Consider the following 27,108-nt stretch of genomic DNA (forward strand, 5'->3'; position numbering starts at 1 on the left):
CACCTGGGAATTTATCCAAAATAATTGAAATCAAGATGTTAAAGGGACATTTGCACTCTACATTCATTGCAGCATTATTCACAATAGTTGAGATGTGAGAACAACCTAAATGTTCATTGACAGATGAACAAATAATGAAAAGTGGTGTATACATACAACAGAATATTATTCAGCCATAAAAAAGAGGAAATTCATATGCAACTACATGGATGAACCTTGAGGACACTATACTACATGAAATAAGCTAGCCACAAAAGGAAAATGCTCTGTGATTCCACTTATATGTGCTACCTAAAGTATGCAAACGCATAGAAACAGAAAGTAGAATGTTGGTTGTGAGAGTCGGAGGGAAGGGGAAAAGAGAACCTGCTCAATGGGTATAGAGTTTCAGTTTTGCACAGTGAAAAGTTCTAGAGATTAGTTGCACAACAAGGTGCATATATTTCACACTACTGTACCACACATTTAAAAATGGTTAAAATGGTAAATTTTATGTTACATGTCTTTAACAACAATAAAAAAGATAGCTAGAAAATCTTCAAATATGTGGAAATTAAACAAATTTCTAAATAACCCATGGCACAAAGAATAAACGCCAAGGGAAACTAGTAATTTTTTTAACAAATTGCTAGTTGCAGATTTGATATATTAAAATTGTGAAATAACATTAAAGCAGTATTTCCAAGGAAATATATAGTCTCAAATACACACACACACACACACATATCAGAAGAATAATGGCTGAAAATCAGTGAGCTAAGCAATAATCATAAGTTAGGTAAAGGATAGAACCCAAGGAAACAAATAACAAAGTTCAAAAAGAAATTAATTAGATAGAATATAAACATAAAACAGAGGTCACCAAAGCCAGTAGTGGTTCTCGAAAATGACTCAACTTGATCAATCCCTGGCGACACTGATTGAGCTAAAAAGAATGAAGGCACAAATAATCAGTCCCAGAAATCTTAAAAAGAAGACATCATTATGGTTCCTTCATATGCTAGAAAGATAAAACTGCCAACTACTCAATGCTAGTAAACTTGAAAACCTAGACAAAATGGAATAATTCCTTAAAAACCAGGACTTCAGAAAAATATGGCAAATCTGAATGGCCCTATCTATATTACTTCCAGATCTAAATGGCTTCGTGGGTAATTTTACCAAGCATTTAAGGGGAAAATTGCCAATTTTATAGAAACTTCAAGAAAACAGAAGAGGGGACTCATTTTATGAGTTTAGTATAATCTATATTCTGTTACATATAATTGATTTTTTTTGAAAAATATTTGGAAAATATGACTGCATGTGCTTTCAATGTTATTCTGGAGTACTGTTAAAAAGCTGACTCAGGGAATATTTATTTCTTTAGGAAATGAACTTTAATTTCACTTACTATTTAGATTAAAGCCTAGACTCTATGAAGTTGCTAATTAATATATAGATTTTTGTCCAATAGGGATGTGAATTATTTCTGTGAAGTAGGAAAGATAGGCTGAAAAGTTACAGTATTATTGCCCATTAGGACATAACCATTTTTGGTATCTGACACATGTTTAATCTGTTTCTCTTAGACTCATAATTCTAATTTTTTAAAAATGTTTACTTGGAAATGAATATCTGCTGGTATTAAGAAATAGAAAAATTATAAACCAGTCTTACTCATGAACATAGATTTTTAAATCCTTCACAAAATATTATCAAATTAAACTTGTGATTTATCAAATGAATAATATAGCGTGACAAAGTTGGGTTATTCTAGGGATGTGAGACTAATTTAATAGCTAAAATAAATCAAAGAATTCACATATTAACAAAATAACAAAGTCAGAAACGTATGATCATCTGCAATAAATAGCGCAAATATCATACCTAAGTGTGAAATGATAAAAACTTTTCATTTAAGGACAGGTTAAGGGTGCCTGAAATCACCACTTCTATTCAGTCAGTGGGGAAGGCAAGAAAAATAAATAAATGTATTAAGTTAGGAAAAGGAAGAAATAAAGCTATCACTATTTGCAGATTATGATTGTATAAATAGAAAATGTGAAACAGATCTACAGACACATCCTTAGAATTAATACTGAGTTTTGTAAGGTTTCTGGATATGAGGTTAATTTAGAAAAATGGTTTTATTTATGGACAACAAGAAATAGTTAAGTCAACCAGGCAGCCTTCCACTTTCATACTGAGTAACCAAATATTCTAACCTCTTGTCTCTCGGTTTCTTCTGTAAAATAGGAATGATAAAACTGTATCTTAGTGATACTAAGACACACATTTTTTCCATATTTTAATATTTTTGAAATTGTGATGTGTCTTAACAGTAATGTTGTCTTAGATTTTATGAAATATGGTGTCATATGCCTCATAATGTGGTTTTGAAGATTAAATTAGTAAATACGGTAGATTTTTTTTTAGGGTTTCTGATTTTTTTTCTTTTTTTTAACTTTTTTTTATTGAGTTATAGTCATTTTACAGTGTTGTGTCAAATTCCAGTGTAGAGCACAATTTTTCAGTTATACATGAATATACATACATTCATTGTCACATTCTCTTTCGCTGTGAGCCACCACAAGATCCTGTATATATTTCCCTGTGCTACACAGTACAATCTTGTTTATCTGTTCTACATTTTGAAATCCCAGTCTGTGCCTTCCCACCCCTGACCCCCTGGCAACAAGTTTGTATTCTATGTCTATGAGTCTTTTTCTGTTTTGTATTTATGGTTTTTTCTTTTATTTTAGATTCCACATATGAGCAATCTCATATGGTATTTTTCTTCCTCCTTCTGGCTTACTTCACTTAGAATGACATTCTCCAGGAACATCCATGTTGCTGCAAATGGCGTTATGTTGTCAGTTTTTATGGCTGAATAGTATTCCATTGTATAAATATACCACATCTTCTTTATCCAGTCATTTGTTGATAGACATTTAGCCTGTTTCTATGTCTTGGCTATTGTAAATAGTGCTGCTATGAACATTGGGGTGCAGGTGTCATTTTGAAGTAGGGTTCCTTCTGGATATATGCCCAGGAGCAGGATTCCTGGGTCAATACAGTAAATTTAAGGTATTTACAACAATGCCTGGCACTTAACAAATGTTCAATAAATGTTAGATTTAATTATGATTTTCTTACATTACTTTTTCTAACAAGTTATTATTTATATAAAGAAAGCTTCTGCTTCTTTAGAGTTTCTTTTTATAGAACTAGCTTGTAAAAGTTTTATTATTTCTAATATCTTTTTTAGTTGTTTCCATTGGATTTCACAAGAATATATATTTTATATATATATATATAAATTTCATTTGAATATTTTTGTCTCATTTTATTCTTTTCAAGTTTCATTTTTTCCAGTACTCTGAGAACAATTATAATTACAGTAATAATAGCATGATAACAATAATAATGGTAATAATGAAAGTCAACACTAAGTAGAACTTACTGTAAACCAGGTACTCTTTTAAGCATTTCAAATATGGACACCCTTGCCTTTTTCTTTGTAATAACAAACAATTACATTATAGCACATTAACTCATTGAACTAGTATACAACCATTGAAAGTATTTATTGTACAACATTGATAACTGCATATCACATACCTTTAAATGATAAAGGCACAACTGTGGCTATAGTATGGTTGTAGATGTGTAAAATTTATGCATCTAAAAAAAGGACAAGAAGGAACATGGAAAATGATTTGTTAGGAAGGAATTCTAGATTTTTGCTTCTAAATTTTTCTTATTCGTGCTAAGATTAGGTAATAATCTTTAAAAATATGTTAATGGTTTATAATCTAAAGATACAATTTTTACTTCCATGTTAAAGGTAGAGGGAAACTTCTCAATCTGTTGCAAATAGAGAATTTTTGTGAGCAAGCAGAATATTATTTTTTCAGTATGATGCTTTTATTTTTATATTTGGCATTTTCAATACATTAAAAATGGGATGAGAAGTTAAAGTCAGTCCTTGGAAGCAATAAAGTAGTTGTGGACAGTATAGGAAAAAAAGGTCTCAAGAATAATAATGATTAATGCAATATCCCCATAAAGTAAGGAAGTCTCAAATATTAGAAATTAGCTACTATTTAATAATGATATTATTAAGCAATTACAGTAATATTTAATGATATCTATTAATTAGAAAATAGCTAGTATAATCATAGGAAATGTTTAAATTGTTATGTTATTTGAGTGATAGTATTTTCACAATGAATGTTAGCAATGTGTTGGGTGCCAAGAAATCTATCCTTATTGAGCAAATACTGTCTACAATGATATTTGCAGCTACATATTTGACAGTCTCTGTTGATCCTTTCATATGTGAGTGTGAGGTCATAAGTTATTGATCCATATCAACTGTATAAAAAGCATTTCCTTCTCAGAAATGGATCCTTTTTCTACTAGTTTACTAAAGACAAAGGATTAAAGTCATTTTAAAAATAAGATTCATTACTGTTTTCATAGTAATATCCCTGGACTAGGTCCTGAGGTAGTTCAAGTTCTGTTTGAAATAAAACAGAAACTGATACCTGCTTATATTTTTGCACATTCTTTAACTGTGACATAATACATAAAGAATTGCCCATCTTCTTTGTAACAAAATAAAGTTCAGAACAAAATTATATACTCCAGTAACCTACTTATTTTGTTTATAATTTAGACAGTGGTCCACAGGTAAGAAAATATTATACAATGTATTATAGCATGTACTATTTAATTGCTTCTTTTTGTTGATTCAGTTTCTATAACTTGGTCATTTATTTGCCTAATCAAGTGACAATCTAATGAGAGTATATAAAATCCTTTGGGAATCTAGCGTCTTTTTAATTTCCTTTTAAGCCTCTCCTGATTTATGTTTCCTAAAAGAATGGGGAGTAGTAATTGAGTCTCCTGAGAACTTTCAAACATGCAACTTTCACTTAACAGAGACTTTCTTTCCTTATTCAGGTCAAGTATTTATGTGTATTTTGAATTTCTGGTTTAGACTTTTGACCCAACCCTAATTATAAGCTAAAGTTCAGTTCCAGTGCATATAATGGGGCTTTCAGCTTGGAACAAATATTTCCCTAAAGATAGAGAACATTTTTGGGGGATTTAGAGTTGTCAATTTATATGTCCTCTTTGAACTTAGTGCATGTTCTTCCAATCCTTTTTCCTTCTAGTGGCTTCTCTTTATCATCAGTGGTAATCATAAACATCTAAAAAAGAAAGCTATCAAACAATAAAACATAGGCTTGATGTTTGAAACTTATCTTAACTGATTACTTCAGATTTGATTACAGGTTGTTTAACCTGCCTTGAACAGAGCTAACTGTTACTAAAGTGGAAAGTAATGATACCTTATTCAGAAGAAACCCTAGGTTACTCAGTTTAGTTCCATCACTACTAATTGAATGGCCTCCTACGTGCAAATCTTTCTGCCTTCCCTCGTTTTTTTTCCTTAGTAAAATCGTATCTTCCACATGAGAAACAAATGTTGTTAGAAAAAAATTTTTTTAAATATCACATTTCCTAATTTTGGAAATAGATCACATGGGTATTGCTTTGGCATATTTTTACAGTCCCTACTCTACTAGATTGTAAACTTGATGAGAGGGGAGATCATTTCTCGCCTATTGACTGCTAACATAACAGTGCATATAACATCATGGAGCCTAGCATTTATTAGGCACTCAATAAATATTTATTAAGTTGAAGTCAATTGGCCAACTTTTTTAATTTGTCAAAGGATGAATGATTGATTTAAAGTAGTCTAGGGCCTTACCTATCCATTGCTACCATAGATAAAGTAGTTGTTGGAACATGAGGCAGTATATAATAGAAAATGAGGCAGCAGTATAACTAGAAAGACATCGTGTACTTTTGTGTGGTAGGCGTAGAAGTAGCATTATACCTTCTCAGTTTTTGTGCATGTGTAGATATAACTTAGGGTGATTATTCACAGAAAAAAGTGAACACATTGGAGATAACTCACTGGTGAGCACTGAATCTTAAAGTTAAAAATCTTTCTGTATTGCTTAGTGGAAATTTCAAATTAAATAATAATGAATACTTAAGAACTTTACCTGATAATAATTCATATGAAAACAATGTTCAATTACTTACCAAATGTGTTTTAAAAATTAAGACACAGATACAGATTAGGTGAGGATTTTGCTCTAGCCATTTATTTTACTGCTTGTTAAGATATCTTATGTTTTGTAGTATTTCATCAAATTTTGTTGGGAACTTTGACAAGATAGTTGATGGCATTAAGGAATTATTTTTTTTAGGTGTAATAATTCTGTGGCGGTTATATTTAAAAAGAAAAAAAGGAGTTCTTTATCTTCACTTACTGAAATACATACAGATGAAATGTTACAATATCTGGGATCTTCAACATAATCACAGTGACAATAAAAAGTGGGTGAAGTATAGATGAATATTAACCTTGAGTAGGTAAGTGTTAGACCTGACTGGCTGGAACACTAGACTGAGTTGTCTGCTCATTTAGCTGAATCCAAAGGAAGGAAATCAGCCAACCCATGGAATTACTGAAATTTCTTTTAACATTATTGGGGGGAAAAAAACAGATCTGATGAGCATAAATTATCTTTGGCTTTTCTAAAATTTATTGGTTAATTTTACAGGAAAACATCCAACATTTTTTCTCGGGTTCATATTATGAAAACCCGTAAGAAGAACACTATGTTTTGATATGAAAACGCAGTTTAAAAAACTACTTAGAAACTACTTTGAAAAGCTGAAAATTTTCTATTGTCATATACAAATTTAACTTCAAGATATATTTTATGTATGTCTACCTATATTGAATCAGACCTAGTTAGAAATTCAATACATAGCCTTCTGGGATTGATGAAAGTTGTTCTTTCAGGTGACCTTAGACAGTTCTCATTTTTTAAAAAATGATGTTTCTTTTAGAGCGGCAATTACAGTATCTCAAATAAGTATCCTTCTCTAGTCCGCTTTTAAATTCAAAATCAGGAAACTTTGAAGATGCCTACTTGGTGCCCATTATATATCAATAGTAATAAGATCCATTGTGCCAAGTGTAATAACAAATTTATCCCAGATTGAACATAAATTTAGTTTCCTAAGGTATGCCAGTGCTTTAAGTTTGTTCATTTATATTACTTTGTCCTACTTTAGACTATGTTATTTATTTATATATTAATTAATTTATTTTATTGAACTTATATATTAATGGTACTAACATATAACTTTCTAATGCTGGCTTGCCACTGCATGGTCAGCCTTTTTTCCTACTGGAATTAAAATTTTTTTATTTTAATTAATGCTTTTTTACTTTGTCTCTTTTGCCTTCAACAGCTTTGTGGTATTTTTCCCTTTTCTTTGAGAAATTCACGACCTAACTGTATCTTATTGTAGTATAATGCTTTTGCTCTTTAATGCGATTGCCCTACACCAGTCATTTGTGTGACTGTAATCCATTATTCCACATTAGTCATTGACCACTTAGGTCACCAATATTAACTGTTTGCCATTCTTAGATATTACATTTTCCTGTTAGTGGATAAACTTCTTACTTTTCCTTTCAGTTTTTTCTTGAGTAAATGTAAATTGCATTTATCTATCCAGTTTCAAATTGTTTTAGCTTCCTGCTTCATCATTTCTTATTCTGCTCACTGATCTTTATTCTTAGCATTTGACATCCTCAAACAAGCTGTTTATGGGTAACTGCTCATGTGAGGTGGACTGTAATGAGAATAACTTCCTTGCTCTCACAGAGGAAGACCAAAATGAAACTCCACCTTTCATCTGGAAATCATTGACTCCCCTTCTACAAAACAATGAGTTTATGTTTTACTCAGAGGCTCTTTTTCTCCTTTATTGCTTTGTAGTATAACTGTATATGAATGCACACTTAATTATAAACTTGCTGTTATAGCTTTTTACCTCCTAATTTTTGCAGATTATTAACAATACATAATAATCATCATCAGTAATATTACTGAGCAGTTATTATGAGATGGAGACTTTTCTGAAGGCTTCGTATGTGTTATATAATTTAATCCTAAAGTACCAATTACTGAATATATAACTAAGTACTGTCATTGTCACCATTCTGCACAGCTGGTAAGTTGTGGAGTGAGAATTCAAACATAGGCATCTGACCTCAAGGTCTGAATAATTTTAACTACTATGATATATGGCCTTTTGAAAAAAAGTGCAATTAAGACGATGTGTTTCTTCATGATGCTGAAACAGCTAGGTGAAAAATGGGAAATTAATCCAAACCAGATTGTTTTTTATTGAGATTTAAAAAAAGAATAAAACTGATCAAATTACATTATTTTCCATTTAAACAGTTTTGTAGTATAGAAACGATGTGAAAATTAGTTGTCATATTTAGGTGATACTTTTTCTCCCTTTTAGCATCATTGGCTTCTTTTTCTTTAAACTTCAAATTTATCCTTTTGCCTAGTTTAAACATGAATTTCTTCTGAAAGTACACACACACACCCCCCCAAAAAATGTTAATTGGAATGGGAATTGGATTGGTTATATGAACATATAATTTATTTTTATAAATTAGATTGTTTTCAGATTTTTAAAATTACAAATAAAAATATATTTTAGAATGCAAAAGCTTTAGATTTATGAAGAGTCTTACTAATCTCTATCCTGTGAGCTGATTTAAAGTAATGGAGTGATAACTTTTGTAGGTGACCTGGTATCTGAGGCACAGGTTTCTGGTGCCCTTGTCACCTGCTATTGAGCACTGCCAAATAGTTTTGGGCACACAGCAATGTTCTACCAAAACTTGGGCTGTGCATTTCTCCATTCTTCTGCCTCAGGACTTTCTCTGAAGCCAAGGGAGCTTACTCAGTCCTTGTGCCAGGGAAGCCAAGAAGAGTGAGGGAGATATTGCCACTTGTAGCAACACTCAACTAATGGGAGACAGGATATTGTGAATAAATACACCAGCCTGAGATCCTTTGGATGAGCAATTCTGAGCTACATTCGACAGAGTTCCTCAGAGAATTCCCAGTAGAATTGATACTTGGTTGCTCAGATCATTAACCAACTCAAAAGCTTTTCCTTTCCTGTCTCACTCCCCACGCCTCCTCTCTCAGCTTTTTGGGAGTTATCTCCCAAATAAGGTACCTCCAACAAGTTCTTATTTTAAACCCTCTTTTGAAACAGTCTTATCTATGAAAGGAATTTAGAATTGAATGTATAGATAACTTATAAAACCCAGTGTTCTTTTTAATCTTGCACTTTAATTTCAATTTTTAAAGGTACTCTTTAAAAATCTTTTTACCATATGCACGAATTACATAATAGCACGATTTATCTGTTTCAGGGATGATATATTTATGTATACCTGAAATGTACATTTCAGAGCTTCAAATCTATATTTAAAAGTAAAAACTTCTGAAATCATTTGAAAAAGATTTGTTACTCTATATTTACCTCCTCTGACTCTGCATAATTCACTTGTTAAAACCCAGTGATAAGGGAAAGAGTGTGTTTCTTTAACCTGACATTTTATTCTGCAGGATGTTATTTTTTTCCAGGAATTTTGTTTTATGGAACTACATTAAGAAAGTGTTGATTTGACATCTGTCATTACAGGTTTCATTTACTGTTTTCTTTCTTTCTTATCCTTTTTCAGGTCAAAATCAGTGTGTTTAGGAAAATCTCCAAGTGGTTACCAGGGGATTAGCTGCATCACAGCCGCCTTTCTCTCACTCAGTGAAGAAAGTGTTATAAGTGCAGCTGCTCAAGCCTTTTCTTCACTCCAAGGTGCTAATTTAGTTAGTACTTAGTGAGTAAGGCCACTGCTTTTAAAATTCAGAAAAAGAATTAACAGGTTCATTTTTTTTTAATTCTAATCCTTCTGCAAACCTAAATCTATGAATATCTTGGTATTAAATGACCTTTAGTGATGAAAGTTAGCTGTCTGGTGATATGTATTTATTTGGAAATTCATAAACATCAAGGTGATAGGGAGAAAAGTAAAACCTGTGAATTTGAATTATCTGTGAAATGTATTGTAAAGCTTTATGCAAATATCCGTGGCTCCTTTCTATAGTCAAGTCTCTTCAATGCATGTGTGTATGCATGCCGGGTGTGTTGCCTGCTTCCTAAAGTGCTTTTGTTAACACCATCATTTTAAATTAAGTTTTTCAGAAAGCTGTTCCTGCTGTACATTTTGGCATCTAAGATTAGGTCAGTGACCATAAATCTCATTTATGTACTTAATGCAAAGGAGATACTGCTGTCTTGGGAATCATGTGAGCCAGATTCCTTACTTTGCCCCTCTTGTAAGATATTGACATATAAAACAAAATATTCCCATTTTGTTTTGCATCTTTCTTCATTTAAAACTTTAAATAAAGAATGTTTATGCAAGGTTCTTTTTCATTCATAAAAATGGAAATCACTCTCAGTGACTGCATGAGTAGGCTTGTATTCTTGTTCACGAATTCACATGATAGATCACCCCATAAAATCTTTACGTTTGGCTTGTGCAGCTGAGTTCATGACTGAATACAGAATGATAAAGAAGCTTTAGCATTTTGTGGAAAGAAAAGAAATCATGCCTTCTAGATGGCCCTTAAGCTAGCTTTTAACTGCCTGGAAATCAGCTAGAAATGTATAATCAAACTTGCCATTAAAGGCATAGTGTTTAGTGTAAATTTTTAGATCATGATCTGTGAAATAATGCAAAGGGATTCTTTAAAATTTATTTGGTTTTCATTATATGTGCATGGAAATCTGCCAACCTAAATGTATATTTATTTTTATTTATTTTTTACCTTTCTATCCATCAGAAGTTAAAATAGAAATGATGGATTGTGTCACTGGCTAGTCCAGCAGCCTATTTCTTTCAACACATTGCTGTGTATTTACTGTTTTAGCTATATTGTTTTCAATTTCTGGCAAAATAGTCAGTTTTTGATCCCGGGTAGAAAATGTCAGTGCTCACATTTCCTGTGGGGTTTTGGCCTTTTTGTGAAAAGGTAAGGGAGAGCTAAATGAATTATGATGCTGTCATCTGAAGAAACCACAGTGTATTTCTTTGCCAAATTTTAGCAAGAACAGAGCTGATCATCTGCTAGTATAAGCCTTTCCTTGGCCCTCCCAGCAGTTCACTCAGGCTGCTGCCTGTTCTCTTTTCGTGCTGTGACAATATAGCCTACAGGAGTCCTTTTAACCTTCCCTTTGCAAGGTTAATTGACTTAATAACCCCCAAAGAAGTTGAATTTTGCCAGAGAAATTTAGACATCAAAATTTAGGAACTTAAAATTTTACAACTGAACTTAAGAAATGTTAAAACGAAGACTGAGTTGCTTCTTAATGTAAATAGCTTATGGAGGAGACATTTGTCTTGTATTAATTTTGTTTATTACTCTTTCCAGCCTTCACAAATTTATTTTCCTAGATGTAGAATAGCAGATATCACCAGATAACACTTGTGTGTTATAATCTTTGAAATCAATACCTTCTGAATGTGACTGTAGCTAACGTATATTATAATTATCCGATACTGTATAACTATAGTCTGCCATGCTTACGTGTTGCTCAGTAACCATTACTTGAGATGTACTAATATATTTCAGTGACCCCTTAAGGAAGTATCCTTGCTTGGACTAATGACATTTTTGTTGTTGTTGTTGTTGTTGTTGTTGTTGTCGTTCTTTTTTTTGCAATCTAACAACTTGTCTTTATTCTTTTTTAATTGAAGTATAGTCAGTTACAATGTGCCAATTTCTGGTGTATAGCACAATGTCCCAGTCACACGTATACATACATATATTTGTTTTCATAAAAGGTTATTATAATATATTGAATATAGTTCCCTGTGCTATATAAGAAATGTGTTCTTTATCTATTTTTATATGTAGTGGTTATCTTTTGCAAATCTCAAACTCTCAAATTTATCCCTTCCCATCCCCTTTCCTCCAGTAACCATAGATTTTTTACTGTGTCTGCAAGTCTGTTTCTGTTTTGTAGATGAGTTCATTAGTGTCCTCTTTTTTCTCTCTCTTTTTTTTTTTAATTCATTCCCTTTTATCACTGAATAGTATTCCATTATATAAATATACCACATCTTCTTTATCCAGTCATCTGTCAATGGACATTTACTTTGCTTCCATGTCTTGGCTATTGTGTTTAGTGCTGCTGTGAACATTGGAGTGCATGTATCTTTTCAAATTAGAGTTCCCTCCAGATATTTGCCCAGGAATAGGATTGCTGGATCATAGAGTAAATCTGTTTTTAGTTTTCTGAGGAATCTCCAAACTGTCTTCCATAATGGCTGCACCAAACTACATTCCCATCAGCAGTGTAGGAAGATTCCCTTTTCTCCACATCCTCTCCAGCATTTATCGTTTGTGGACTTTTGAATCATGGCCATTCTGACTGGTATGATATGATACCTCATTGTAGCTTTGATTTCCATTTCTCTGATAATAAGGGATATTGAGCATTGTTTAATGTGCGTTTTGGCCGTTTGTATGTCTTTATTGACAAATTGCTTGTTTAGGTCTTCTGCACATTTTTGGATTGGGTTGTTTGTTTTTTTCTTATTAAGTTGTATGAGCTGTTTATATATTCTGAAAATTAAATCTTTGTGAGTCACATCATTTGCAAATATTTTCTCCCATTCTGTAGGTTGTTGGTTTGTTTTGCTTATGGTTTCCTTTGCTGTGCAAAAGCTTGTAAGTTTAACTAGGTCCCATTTGTTTATTTTTGCTTTTATTTCTATTGCCTGGGTAGACTACCCTAGGAGAACATTGCTAAGATTTATGTTTTGCCTATGTTTTCTTCTAGGAGGTTTATAGTGTCTTGTCTTATATTTAAGTCTTTAAGCCATTTTGAGTATATTTTTGAGGGAGTGTTCTAACTTCATTGATTTACGTAGGGATTGGACTAATCGCATTTTGTTCCTATCCTTTTGGAACAAAAAATAATCTCATGAAAGACTGATCTTATGAAGATTCTTCAGTTTAATTTTTTGGCAATCATTTTGTAATACTAGTTTCATATGAATTTTTTATATGATTTATCTTTCTTGAAACATAATTTTAAGTCTTTATTTCCTCTATCACCTTTTCTTCTTTTAGCCAGCCCCATGCTAGCATTCCTCTTTTCCATAACATGTATTCAGGAAATACTCTTTAGTGCCTGTTCTGTGCCAAGTACTAGATGCTAGCTTTACTACAGAGCATGAAATAGACTTATTTCTGCACTCACAGGATTTAGAGTCTAGTGGAAATAATATCCATAATTCAAAAAAGATAAGGAGGAGAAAGAAGAATACATGTAACCTAGATTTTTTTTTTGGATTTCAGGTGTCTAGGGAGTCACCAGGTGAAGATAGGAGAAAGGAGGGGGAAAATGCTCCCTGTCAGAAGCAATGCATAGCATTTTGAGGCCTAGAAGCAAGACAGTATGATGCCAGAGAAGGCTTGAAGATAGTGACAGAAAAGGGAGGCAGAAATTACTGTAAGTTGATCTACAAGCATGAATTGAATGTGTATTGTGTGTGGTACTGTGCTATGCCATTGAGATACCAAGACAGCTAAGGAATAGGTCCTGCCCTCAAAAGGGCTTGTGTGCAATCTACTGGCAGCATTAAATTTGTATTAAGGACTTAAGATGAAGTATTGTGGGTTTTAGGGGGAGTTTTTTGTTTTTGTTTCTCAAGGAATTGTGCTTTTATTCTATGAAGTCTCTCCTGGCCATCTTATCTGCATTAGTTGCGTAAAAGGCAGGTGCTTGCTAACTGTCCTGGGTGTGTTTTTGCCCCAGTATGACAGCTGCTACTTTTTCATAATGAGGAAATTAGGAGCTTATTATTACTTTTCACATATATATTTTCCTATTTTTATTCCTTTGCGTTGAAGTTTTGATGGTTTGTGTTACAGTGAAGATGAAAGAACTGACAAGAACAGATCCTCCCTGTAGAGCAAAGGGTTTGAGCCACAAATTAGGCACTCTACCCTTGAGGTCCAGCACCAGGAAGATGAGCCTCCTTGGCTGGTTTGAAAACCAGTGGGGCTACCAGAGGGCTGATAAAGAATTGAGACTCTTCTCTTGAAGAACTGCACACAGACTGCAGCACCAAGGCAGCAGGCTGAAAACTGCCTGGTTCTCTGACCAGCCTGCACTGCCCCCAAGCCTCCACCAGGCTCCTGCTCCAGCACTGCTTTCTGCTAAGGTGGAGGCGGCCAATGTCAATGCATGTGCATGCACCCTGGGGAAGGAGCAGAGCCAGATCAGACATGGGCCTGCCTCTAGCCAGAGTGAAGATCACCATTGCCAGCACTTGTGCACATCAGAGAAATAGCAGAGCCATCTCAGAAGTGAGGCTCCCAACCCCTTGGACCCCAACCCTGCTTCTAATCAAGGCACTCACACTGGGGAAGAAGTAGACCCAACTCAGAAATGCAGCGCCAAGCCCTCAGGTCCTGGCCATGACCCCAACCAAGGCAGAGACTGGCATCACAATGGGGACAAGCCCAACTCCCTCAGGGCTCCTGCTCCAGTCTCTTGGGTCCTGGCCCTACCCCTGAAGGGGTGACAGCTGCCACTGAGCCTAGGAGAAACCCCAGCTCGCACCTGACCCTGACTGTAGCCCCTCCAACTCTAGCCCTACCTCCCACCAAGGCACTAGCTGGCAGCACACCCCAGGAGAAGATGGGGCCTATGCTTACTTTAGATGCAGCTCTCCAGCCAAAGCCCCTGGGCACATAGGGACCCTCCACACAAAGACATGCCTTCAATACTAGGACAGGTAACTGTTTTAACTAATTTCATAGAGATAGACAGAGAAAGTTAAACAAAATATGAAGACAGAGAAATGTATTTCAAATGAAAGAACAAGATAAAACTCCAGGAAAAAAAATCCCTAACGAAACAGAAATAATTAATTTACCTGATAAAGATGTCAATGCAAATTTTTTAAAAATGCTAACTGAACTCAGGAAAAGAATAGACAAATACAGTGAGACCTTCAACAAAGTACTAGCAAATATTAAAAAAGAACCAGTCAGAGATGAAGAATAAAATAAGTGAAATGAAAAATACACTAGAAGGAATTGACAGCAGATTAGGTGATACAGAACATATAAGAAATCTGGAAGATAGAATAGTGGAAATCACTCAATCAGAACAGCAAAATGAAAATAATTTTTTAAATTGTGGATAGTTTAAAGGACCTCTGGGACAACATCAGTCATACTAACATTTGCATTATAGGGTCTGAGAAGGAGACAGAAACGGGCAGAAATGAATATGATAAAATCATGACTAGAAATTTCCCTTACCTGAAGAAGGAGACAGATATATACAGGTACAGAAAGCACCAAGAGTCCCAAAACAAGGTGAACTGAAAGAGATCCACACCAAAATGTACCATAATTGAAATAGCAAAAGTTAAAGATAAATAGAGACTTTAAAGGCAGAAAAAGAAAAACAGAGTCACTTACAAGGGATCCCCCATAAGGCTCTCATCTGATTTTTCATCAGGAATGTTGCAGGCCAGAAGAGGGTAGCATGATACATTTAAAGTGCAGAAAGGAAAAAACCTACAGTCAAGGATATTCTACCCAGCAAAATTGAATGAGAGAGAAAGAATTTCTCAGACAAGCAAAAACTGAAAGTGTTTATGACCATTAAACCAACCTTACATGAAATGTTAAGGATCTTCTTTAAGTGAAAAATAAAGGCTATAACAAGAAATAAACTATAGAAAGGGAAAAATTCCACTGACAAAGGCAAATAAATAGTAAAGACAGTGGATCAGCCACTTAAATAAGCTAGTACAAAGGTTATAAGACAAAAGTTGTAAAATCAACTATTACTATAATAGACAATTAAAAGATAAGCATGAGGATGTAAAATATAACATCAAAAATCCAAAATGTGATGGGGAGGGTGCAAAATCTTTTCAAACATGTTTGAATTTAAATGACTATAAGTTTAAAACACATAGATATAGGTCAATTTATATGAAATCCATGGTAACCACAAATGAAAAAACTATAATGAGTAGACAAAAATTAAAAAGAAAGGAACCCAAACATAACACTAAAGAAAATCATCATACCACAAGGGAAGAGACTAAAAGAAGTAAGAACAGAGAAGAACTACAAAAACAACCAGAAAACAAGTAACAAAATGGCATTGAGTACAGACATACCAATAATCACTTTAAATGTCAATAGACTAAATGCTCCAATTAAAAGACTTATTAATAAGGTGGCTGATTGGATTAAAACACAAAACCCATCTATATTCTGCCTACAAGAGATTCACTTCAGAGTTAAAATACACAGACTGAAAGTGAGGGAAAGGGAAAAGATATTTCAGGTAAATGGAAATGAAAGCTGGGGTAGAAATTCTTGTATCAGACAAAGCAGAATTTAAAACAAAGTCTACAAAGAAAGACAGAGAAGGGCACTGTATAATGATAATGAGAGGGTATAATATTCATAAACGTGTGCACCTAATATAGGAGCAGTAAAATACATAAACTGCATATTAACTGGCATAAAGGGAGAAACTTACAATGATAGAATAATAGTAGGGGATTTTAACCAGCACTTATGTCAGTGTATAGATAGATCATCCAGACAGAAAATCAATAAGAAAACAATGGCTTAAATGACACATTATGTCAGATGGACTTAATAGATATCTGTAAGATATTCCATCTCCAAACAGCAGAACACACATTTTTTTCAAGTGCAAATGGAACATTGTCCAGTGTAGACCACCTTCTAGGCCACAAAACAAGTATCAGTAAATTTTAAAAGATTGAAATTATATCAAGAATCTTTGCTAACCACTACAATATAAAAATTGAAGTCAATTACAGGAAAAAACACAAACATGTGGAGACTAACTACTTTCTATTTTTTAAAAAAGCCAATGAGTCAACAAAGAAATCAAAGAGGTACCCAGAAAATATCTTGAGACAAATGAAAATAAAAACACAGCTTTCCAAATTCTATGAGATGCAGCAAAAGCAATGCTAAGAGTGAAGTTTATAGCAATACAGACATATCTCAGGAAACAAGAAAAATATCAAGTATATAACCTAAAATACTATGTAAAAATATTAGAAAAAGAAGAACAAACAAATAAAAACTGTAGAAAATATCAATGAAACCAAAGACTGATTTTTTTAAAAGATAAAAAAATTGATAAACCTTTAGCCAGACTTATTAAGAAAAAAGAGAGAGCCCAAGTAAACAAAGTTAGAAATGAAAGGAGACAAGTTACAACTGGTATCATAGAAATACAATCATAAGAGAATACTACAAAAAGTTATACACCAACAAATTGGACAACCTGGAAGAAATGGATAAATTCCTATGAACATACAATCATTAAAAATACTGAATCAGGAAGAAACAGATAGTTTAAACAGACTATACTAGTTTGAAATTGAATCAGTAAAACAAAAACAAAAACAAAAACTCTCAACAAACAAAAGTTCAGGACTGAATGACTGCACAGGAGAATTCTACCAAATATTTAAAGAAGAATTAATACTTATCTTTCTCAAACTATTCCAGAAAAAATTGAAGAGGAAGGAACGTCCCCAAACTAACTCATGAAGCCAGCATTACCCTGATACCAACACTAAAGACACTACAGGAAAAAAATTACAGGTCAATAGCTCTGATGAACATAGTACAAAAACTCTCAACTAAATATTAGCAAACCTAATTCAGCAATACATAAAAAGGATCATACACCGTGATCAAGTAGGAATGCAAAGGGGTGGTTCAATATCCACAAATCAATCAATGTGATACACCACATTAACTAAACAAAGGATAAAAATCACATGATTATTATAATAGATGCACAAAAATATTTGACAAAATTCAGCATCCATTCATGAAAAAACTCGCAATGAAGCTGGTATAAAAGGAACACATTTCAATATAATGAAGATCATTTATGACAGACCCGCAGCTAACATACTCAGTGTTGAAAAGCTAAATGCTTTTCCTCTAAAATCAGGAGCAAAGATGCCCACTCTTTCCATCTCTATTTAACATAGTATTGGAAGTCTTAGCCACAGCAAGCAGACAAGAAAAATAAAAGGCATCCAAATAGGAAGGGAAGAAGTAAAACTCATTGTTTGCACATGACAGAATATTAAATATAGAAAACTCAAAAAACTATTAGAAGTAATAAATGAATTCAGTAATATTATAAAATACAGGTTTAATATCAGAAATCTCTTTTTTTATACTAATAATGAATTATCAGAAAGATGATACAAATAAATGGTATGTTATCACATATTTATAGATTGGAAGAATTATATTGTTAACATGTCCATAGTACCCAAAACAACCTACAGATTTAATGTAATTCCTATCAAAATATCCATGACATTTTTCATAGAATTAGAAAAATAATTCTAAAATTTGTATGGGATTACAGAAACCCCACATAAGCCAGTGCAATATTGAGTAAAAAAACAATACTGGAGGTATCATTCCCTGACTTCAGAATATATTACAAAGGTAAAGTAATCAACACTTTGGTGCTGGGACAAAAACAGACATAGATCAATAGAATAGAGTAGAGACCTCAGAAATAAACCCATGAACATATGGTTAATCTATGACAAAGGAGGCAAGAATAGTCAATGGAGAAAGTCTCTTCAGTAAGTGGTATTGGGAAAACTGGACATCTACATGTAAAAGTGTGAAATAAGGACATTTTCATATACTATATACAAAAATAAGCTCAAAAAGTATTAAATACCTTAATGTAAGACCTAAAACCATAAAACTCCTAGGAAAAAGCATAGGCACTACACTCTTCAACATAAATCTTAGCAACTTTTTTTTCTTTTTCTTTTTCTTTTTTTTTTTTGTATCTCTTTCCTCTGACAAGGTAAATGAAAACAAAAATAAACAAATGGGATCTAATCAAACGTAAAGGCTTTTGCACAATGAAGGAAATCATTAAAATGAAAGGGCAGTCTACTGCATGGGAGAAGATACTTGCAAATGATATGTCTGGTAAGTGATAATATCTAAAATATATAAAATACTCATAAAACTCAGTATCGAAAATAACTTGATTTAAAAATGAGTAGAGAATCTGAATAGTCATTTTTCAAAGAAGATAGGCACATGAAAATATGCCCCTCGTCACTGATCATCAAGGAAATGCAAGTCAAAAACACAGGGAGGCATCACCTCTCACTTGTCTTATTGATGATAGCCATTCTGACAGTTGTGAAATGATAGTATGTGGAGAAAAGGGAACGCTTGTGCACTGTTGGTGGGAAGAAAATTGGTGCTGCCACTATGAAAATCAGTATGGAGGTTCCTCAAAAAATTAAAAATATAACTACCACATGATCCAGCAATATCCACCACTAGGTATATATCTGAGGAGAACAAAAAAAAAAAAATTTGATAAGATACATGCACCACAGTGTTCACAGTAGCATCATTTACAATAGCCAAGGTATGGGAGCAACTCAAGTATTCATCAACAGGTGAATGGATAAAGAAGATATGACATCTTTATGTAATAGAATATTACTCAGCCATAAAAAACAATAAAATTTTGCCATTTGCAACAACATGGTTGGACTTGGAAGGTATTATGTTTAGCAAAATAAGTCAAAACAGAGAAGGACAAAACTGTATGTTTTCACTTATATGTGGAATCTAAAAACTAAAGCAAGTGAATGAATATTAAAAAAAAATGAAATAGACTCACAGATACAGAAAACAAGCTAGTCATTACCAGTAGGGAGAGGGATGGGGTTGGGGCAAGATAGGTAAAGGAGATTAAGAGGTAGAAACTACTAGGTATAAAATAAATAAGCTACCAAGATGTAATGTACATCACAGGGAATGTAGCCAATACTTTATAATAACTTTATATGGTATATAACCTATAAAAATATTGACTCACTATGTTGTACACTTGAAACTAATAAAATAATGTAACTCAAATATATTTCAATAAAAAATTTAAAAATAAAGGTTATTAGAATGGGATGAATAGTAAAAAGAACTGGTTGGTCTAAACATTAGCTTAGGGAACTGGAAGCTTAACCTGAGGAATTTTTACATAACCCAGTGCAAAATCACAGAGATGAAAAAGTATAGGAGTTTGTTATATTTGGTGCCCTTTATTTCTCTCTTGGAGGTTTTCAGATTCCTCAGCTTAATGTGATTGTGTGTACATGTTTTGTTTTGGGGAGATAAGACATAAGAAATGTTTGAAGTCATAAAGGGAAGTGTTGGAAAGCTTTTAGAATAACAGAAGGCACAGTGAGAAGGAGTGGTTTTGTATTTAATTAGCTTATGAACCTTTCTTTATTCTTCATTCTATTTTTATTGGGTTTAAGGAAAAGGGGGGGGGGTCTATCTTTTCCTCCCATTACCCCTGCTCCTATAAATTTCTGTTTACAGATCTTTTGGAAAATGATATGACTTTATACAATACACTTATATCTCTACTGATTTAGCATCTTCTAACATTCTCTGTTATCTCTTCACTATAAAGGGTGAATAATTAGCTAAATTTTATTTAATATTCACTATATGCCTGATACTGTATTAACTCATTTATCCTCACAGCAACCCTGTGAGTTAGGTACAACTATTCCCATCTCACAGATGATGAAACTGGAGTACTTAGAAGTTGTCTAGACCAAGTTTACAGAAGTAATTGGTGGGATACACAGAAGCAGCTGGGCTCTTATGCTTTTGCTTTTAGCTTCTGTTCTGTATGGCCTCTCCCTAGGTCAGGGATATGCCTTTAAGACTGTTATTGAAGATTATGTAAACTTATAGGTACTTTTCTCAAGCTGCTTAGCTATAAAATTTTAAGTGAGAAATTTAAGTGTAGACATTTGTCATAGGTTATAAGATAAATTACTTCCAATGGAATTCTAATAGCAATGGTTTCTCAGTGCTGAAGCAAAACAAATGTTTACTGGATGGATTCTGGTGCTGCATTTAGTTTTTAATAAGTGACTGTGAAAATAATTTCTCACTGTTGTTAAAGCAATTCAATAGTGGAATCATTTTACAACATTAATTTTTACTTATAAATAAATTCACCTTGGACAAACGATACATAAAAATGAAATGATACCACTTAAGGTGAACAATGGGCTTTTGTTAGTGTCGAAATGTAGCAATAACTAAAGAGGTGTGCTGGCAACTGCACTGTTTTGGAAAGCTACTGACTTTGGGAACAAAGTGATGCTGACAGAGTCACCTCTACTGTTTAGCTTTGGAAGTTTGATGGTAACTTATGTTCACTCTGTAAATAAAAATATCCCAAGAGAAAAAGAAAACAAAATGTTTTCCCTTCTTTCCCCAAATGACTCATTTTCTTGGTTTTTGTCCCACAAATATGTTCATTGAAACGCAACCCAAAAGTGTTTCAATCCAGACGTAAAGCCAAAATTCTCTATGGGAAAGCTGTTTCAGTGGCATTCATTGGACAATGACATGTCTAAAGTATGTTACACCTTAATGTCATTCTTAAACAAAATGTTTTTTAAATGTCATGTTCAGAAATTGACCTTACTTTTTAAGTCCAACTTAATTACTTATGTCTGCACTATATAAGATTGAGGAGGGAGAGTTTAAAATCTTTCTCAAACTCATCCATAAGCAGTGTCTTCATTATTTTTCCTTTATTCTTTAACTATGTTTAAATAACATAATATTTGAGTGAAAACTTTAAAAATTCAGTAAAAATTAAGATGTTTCCAAGATATTGATAAATTCATTCAAAAAATTATTCCTACAAGCAAGTATGTTTAGCCTGAGATTAACATGATGTTAAGAGGCATATAATATAGTTCTAAACACAAGAACAAGTTAATAATACCATGATTTCCTACCAGTCAAGAATATGTCCCAGAATATATGACAGAAAGTTTGGAAAATAGGGGAGAAAAATTGAGAGATATGGAAGAAAAATCTGGGAGGTCCCACTTGCAAATAAACAAGACAGAAATAGGTGGTAGAGGAGAGATAATTTTTGAAAATAGAAGGAAATTGTCTTTAGTTAATAAAGACAAAATTATTCATATTGAAACTGCCCCCCCAAAAATGGCTCTTGGATGCTATCAGGGTTACATTTTGTCACTCTAAGGAAAAAGAGAAGTACAATAACACAGAAAGGGCAATGAAAGAAAATGCTAACTAATACAGGAATAATATAACCAAAACTTGTTAGAAGATGGTGGCAGTGCAAATTGAGAAGCAGGAAGAAATGTGACTGTTAAGAGTCACCTTAGGATGAATGAAATGATATTGAGAGGATCTCTATTAGGAAAGCCATACGTCTGCTTTTTTTCTTACATTGAAGTATTAACACAAAAAAGTATTGTGTGTTTTGGCGTATTATTGAAATATCAAGACACAAAAAGAGCACAGTTCAAATATATAGATTAATTTTTGCAAAGTGATCACACCTTTGTAACTGCTGCCCAGGTCAAAAAATAAAACAGTATGAAGCCTGCAGGAGTCCTCCCCACAGCTTTGTGCCCTTCTCAGTCACTGTTCCTTCTCCCTTCTTTGATGATAAACACCATTCTCACAATTAATACCACAGATAATTAGTTTTGCTTGTTTTTGAACTCTATATAAATTAAAATATTTAGTATTTATTCTTACATATTCTTTTGTGCCTGGCTTCTTCCACTTTATTTCACTCAACAACATGGATATAAAATTCATCCATATTGCTGTATGAATGGTTAGGATTTTACTTTCCTTTTTACTTTTTTTCCTGAGAAGTATTCCATTGTGCAGATGTACTATAATTCACGTATCCATTCTATGATGGACATTTGGATATTTTATGGGTTTACAAATAACAGTGCTATGAATATTCTTATACAGATTTTGTATGCATTTTTATTGAGTAGAATTGCTGGGTTTTCTAAAATGGTTAAAGCAATTTGCACTCCCACCAGCAGTGTATTAGAGTTCTATTTGCTCCGTAACCTCATCAACACTTTGTATTGTCAGTCTTTTTAATACTTGCCATTCCAATGAGTAGTTAGTGGTATCTCATTGTATTTCTAATCTGTAGTTTTCTGATTATGTTTTCTAGCCATTTGGATATCTTCTTTTGTAAAGTACCTGTTTAAGTCTCTTGTACATTCTCCTGCAGGATTATCTGACATAGTTTTAAATTAATTGGTAAGAATTCTTTTTCTATTTTAGATGTGAGTTCTTTGTCAGATACGTGTATTGCAATATCATCTTCTATACCGTGGCTTCCTGTTTTACTCTCTTAATGGTGTCTTTTGAACAACAGTTGATTCTTTTTCTTGTCTTTTAAGGTTAGTTCTTTCTGTGTCTCATTTAAGAAAATTCTTTCCCTATCTCAAGGTCATGAAGACCATGTTGTCTTCCAAAAGCTGTACTGTTTTAACTTTCACATTGCAAATATGGACTATGAACATTTAGTTAAATTGCTATTCAAAAAGTTTGAATCCATTTAAATGTCTACTGAAATGTTCATGAGCATTCCAGCTTCTCACACACTTGCCAAAACTTGCCCAAACTAGCTATTATTAATGACTTTTCTTTTTACCAATATGGCAAGTAAGGTGTAGCTTTTTATTAGTGAAATTTGTGAGATATTCAAGATATGCAAAAATGACCAGAAATATTATATTCAAAATACACACTCAAGTATCCATAACCCAGATTTCTTTGTAATATTGGCTATTTGAAATAGAGTCTTCTAAACACAGAGACCAAGCACTTTGAGAGTCATGGTCAATTATCTTGTTTATAACATTAGTATGATAATAGATTCTAACAAAGTTATTGGCAAGGTAAATTTTCACAAGTGCTGTCTCAGATCATTTTAAGAATGAGAGGTTTACATGTGCATGAATAAATGTTCTCTTATGAATTAATTTCTAGGATAAAAATTATGTGTCTATGTAGAAATCCCTCAGTTTAAAACTCTTGGCATTAAAAATGTCATGAACCTAGATAGTCCAATAGAATAATGTGAAGTCCAATTTAATCCAAAGGATTAAAAAGCAATAGAGTATCTTGATGGTCCCAAAGTAGCATTCCCTGACACACTCACCCAGTATAGATTTGTTCAGAAAAGAAAGAGATTGACCACAGTAACAGATGACCGTCATCTTCTGGGAAGATATGTATAATAGTGGACCTTTTGGACCATCTCTTATCTACTACTGTTTGGCAGTAGCTGCACATAAGCAGGACACCTAGTTTTCCCAGCATGATAGTGCAAAGACATCTGTGTCTCCAAAAATCACAAGTGGAAGCAGCTCCATCCCAAGGGTTCTTAGTAGGCAAGCAAACCAGCCAGTTGTTGCCTGCAAATGGAGCAGGAAAGCATTATAACCTGCACATTTTCCTCAAGGAATAGCTTTGGGTTGGGAGCCCTGAGTCCCATTCATTGACATATTTTGTATACCTTGAGTTCCAATTCAAGGTCTCTCTTCAGCTATCAGACACTTTAAACCACAGATGTGAGTTAGGAAAGTTTCTAATTAAACTTACTTGATCTCATAAAAATAGCAGTCTGTTTTTCTTTGAAATGTACAAAGAATGAAACTCAAAAGTCTTTCCAGTGTTTCATATAATTCTTGAAGCAAGAAGTTCCTTATAAATGGAATTTTCTTTTAGATTTTAATACTAAATCTTTAATATTTGCTTAGGGATTTTCCTTTACCTTTTTTATCTTATCACTTTTAAGTGTTAACTTGCATGTCAAGCTATAACCCTTCAGCATAATTTAAATTCAGTTTTTTAGTACTTCAAGAAAGAACATAGCCAATGTTCTTGAATAAATTGAATAAGTGAATTTAGTGGCCCACACACAAAAAAAAATGGCCATCTGCTGACACAAGAGGAAAATTGGTTATTATATTTAAATTAATTTTTCAATGTGTAAGAATGAAATAATATTAATTTTAAAAACAGCATAAGATCTTCAAATGGAACTCTTTGTAAGTTATTCTGTTTCCTATCTATTTTCTTCTATTCAGAATATATAACATATATTAAATCCTACTTCTTTTATGTGCTTTATTGATGATTAGCTGCTCAATTTTTAAGCATTCTTTGCCTGAAATTCTCAGTTCTAACTGGAGCACCCTTAAAGAGAGATGCTTTCCCTCAAGTTCCTTAATAATTAAGTCCCATAAAGTCAGTGATCATCCCCAGGATTCAGTTCATCTCTAGAACTTCACTGCCCTTTTCTGTTTTATTAGTAAACTTCGTTCTCATTAGATGTCATTCTGACTTCTTAACTTCTGTCAGGTTAAATCTTCTGTTTCTTGGGTCCAGTGAAGATTTTTCTCATTTCTAGAGCTTTGGAGAAAGTAAAGGATAACAGTATATAAAAACAATCAACAACCTTTAAGAAAATGGCATTAATTTCTTAGTATTTACAATCTGTCATCTACAGTAGATCTAATTGGGAAGTGTCCAAATCTCAGACCTTGTGTAGATTATTTTACAAGCAATTTCAGAAGTCAGAAATTGGATCACTTTGTTTTAATTGAAATTTGGGTAATAGTTTATTTCCTTACTCTGGCTGTTGTTTGCTAAGGAATAAGATACTAAAATCATTGAGATTACTCATTGGAAGTATTCATTTTGAAATAAAAAAAACCAATAGATTGTTTTCTGCCTAAGGTAACATTTTAAAGTGTATTCACTGATCTAATCTTATTAACATGCCGCTTATACACAAAAAAAAACCTTGATGAGTTGCAGTTTCTTTATTTCATAAAAACTAAAGTCACACTTCACCTTTTATAAAATGTCAAATTATGAAAGCTTTAAAGCTCATTACTATAGAAGTCAATAAACTTAAGGCTCTCAGACCAAAGCCAGCTTCCTGCCATTTTGATACCACCTACAAACGAAGAAGGATTTTTACAAATGAATATTTGCAACCATATTGATGCCAGGGAATAATACTAACTTCCAACCCTTAAGTGAAGTGTTATCCCAAAAGGAAAAAAAGAGAACCTCATTCTCCTCAGTAGTAGACATGTATTTTTCTAATGTTCTCAATTATTGTTGTATTTTGAATTTTGTTAATAAGCAATTTGTTTTCTACATTTTGTTAGGTTTTCTATAATTTGTTATGTTCCATATGATATCTTCAATTTTTCCTCTTGGCCTGCAAAGCTTGAAATACTTACTATCTGGTACTTTACAGAAAAAGTTTGCCAACCTCTGCATTATTCCATCTCCAAATCATGCAATCACACTAATCCATTATCAAGAATATAAATATTATAAGTGGGATATATTTTGTATAATGTCTACTCAAGATAGCACTAATTATTTTCTTAGCAGAATTATAATTTTCCTATCTGATGGATATATCTTTTCTAGCTCTATTAAATCTAAGAGATTGGAATTGAAAGATATTATTTTCGCCCATCTCTATCTGAAGAACATGAAAGATGTCTCAGCTATTAACTCAGCATATGTGACCACATCCAAACTGCCTGCCTGCAAGGTATGTAACTGTTACTGTTCTGTGAAGGGAAATTTGCCTGAATGCCTAATACCAGGCACTTCTCTGGTTATCTCCTTTAATCCTTATTCAGGGTTCATTCTCTGATATCCCTGGCTCTGAAACCTGTTATTTATCATGCTCTCTCCCATTGGTATAGTGGTTGTGTATTTTTTCCAATTTATGTGGTTTTTGTGTTTTCTAGCATGGATTATTATAACAGGTGTCTTTTATTTCCCTCTCTTATTTATCTCCTCTTCCCATTTCTTAACAACAATTGTCAGTAATTCACAAATGGAGATACACGTTTATGGTACGGCTTGAGAGATAAAGGGATTCTGGGATATATGGAGAGGACATATTAATATTGGAAAGTGGCATTGGCAGTAAAGAATGAATCTTCATGGAAATAGTACTCTCTTCCTTTTAGTCCCTCAGCTCATCTCTATATCTCCAGTCTATGGTCATTTTCAAATGGTCTAATTTGGCCTTGTTTTCCTTATTCTTAAAATAAATAGTCTCAGATATAATCTTAAGCAACTGAACACCAGATATTTTGTTGTTATTTTGCCTACGTAGGAC

General features: G+C 33.1%; 1 protein-coding gene across 2 annotated transcripts in view; it reads left to right on the forward strand.

Moving 5' to 3' along the window:
* The window catches only part of DPH6 (diphthamine biosynthesis 6), a 190,086-nt gene extending 163,557 nt beyond the window's left edge, over positions 1 to 26,529 (forward strand). The window contains exons 10-12 of one of the 2 annotated variants that reach the window (XR_004320523.1): positions 9,644 to 9,774; positions 13,329 to 13,482; positions 18,904 to 18,946. The gene's annotated coding sequence lies outside the window, so the exon portion shown is untranslated. Of the gene's footprint in view, positions 1 to 9,643; positions 9,775 to 13,328; positions 13,483 to 18,903; positions 18,947 to 26,402 lie in introns of those variants that run through there. The other variant, XR_004320524.1, reaches the window with a different exon arrangement.
* The last annotated feature ends 579 nt before the right edge of the window (positions 26,530 to 27,108 follow it).

The sequence above is a fragment of the Camelus ferus genome, chromosome 6, assembly GCF_009834535.1.
Source record: "Camelus ferus isolate YT-003-E chromosome 6, BCGSAC_Cfer_1.0, whole genome shotgun sequence".
NCBI lineage: Eukaryota > Metazoa > Chordata > Mammalia > Artiodactyla > Camelidae > Camelus > Camelus ferus.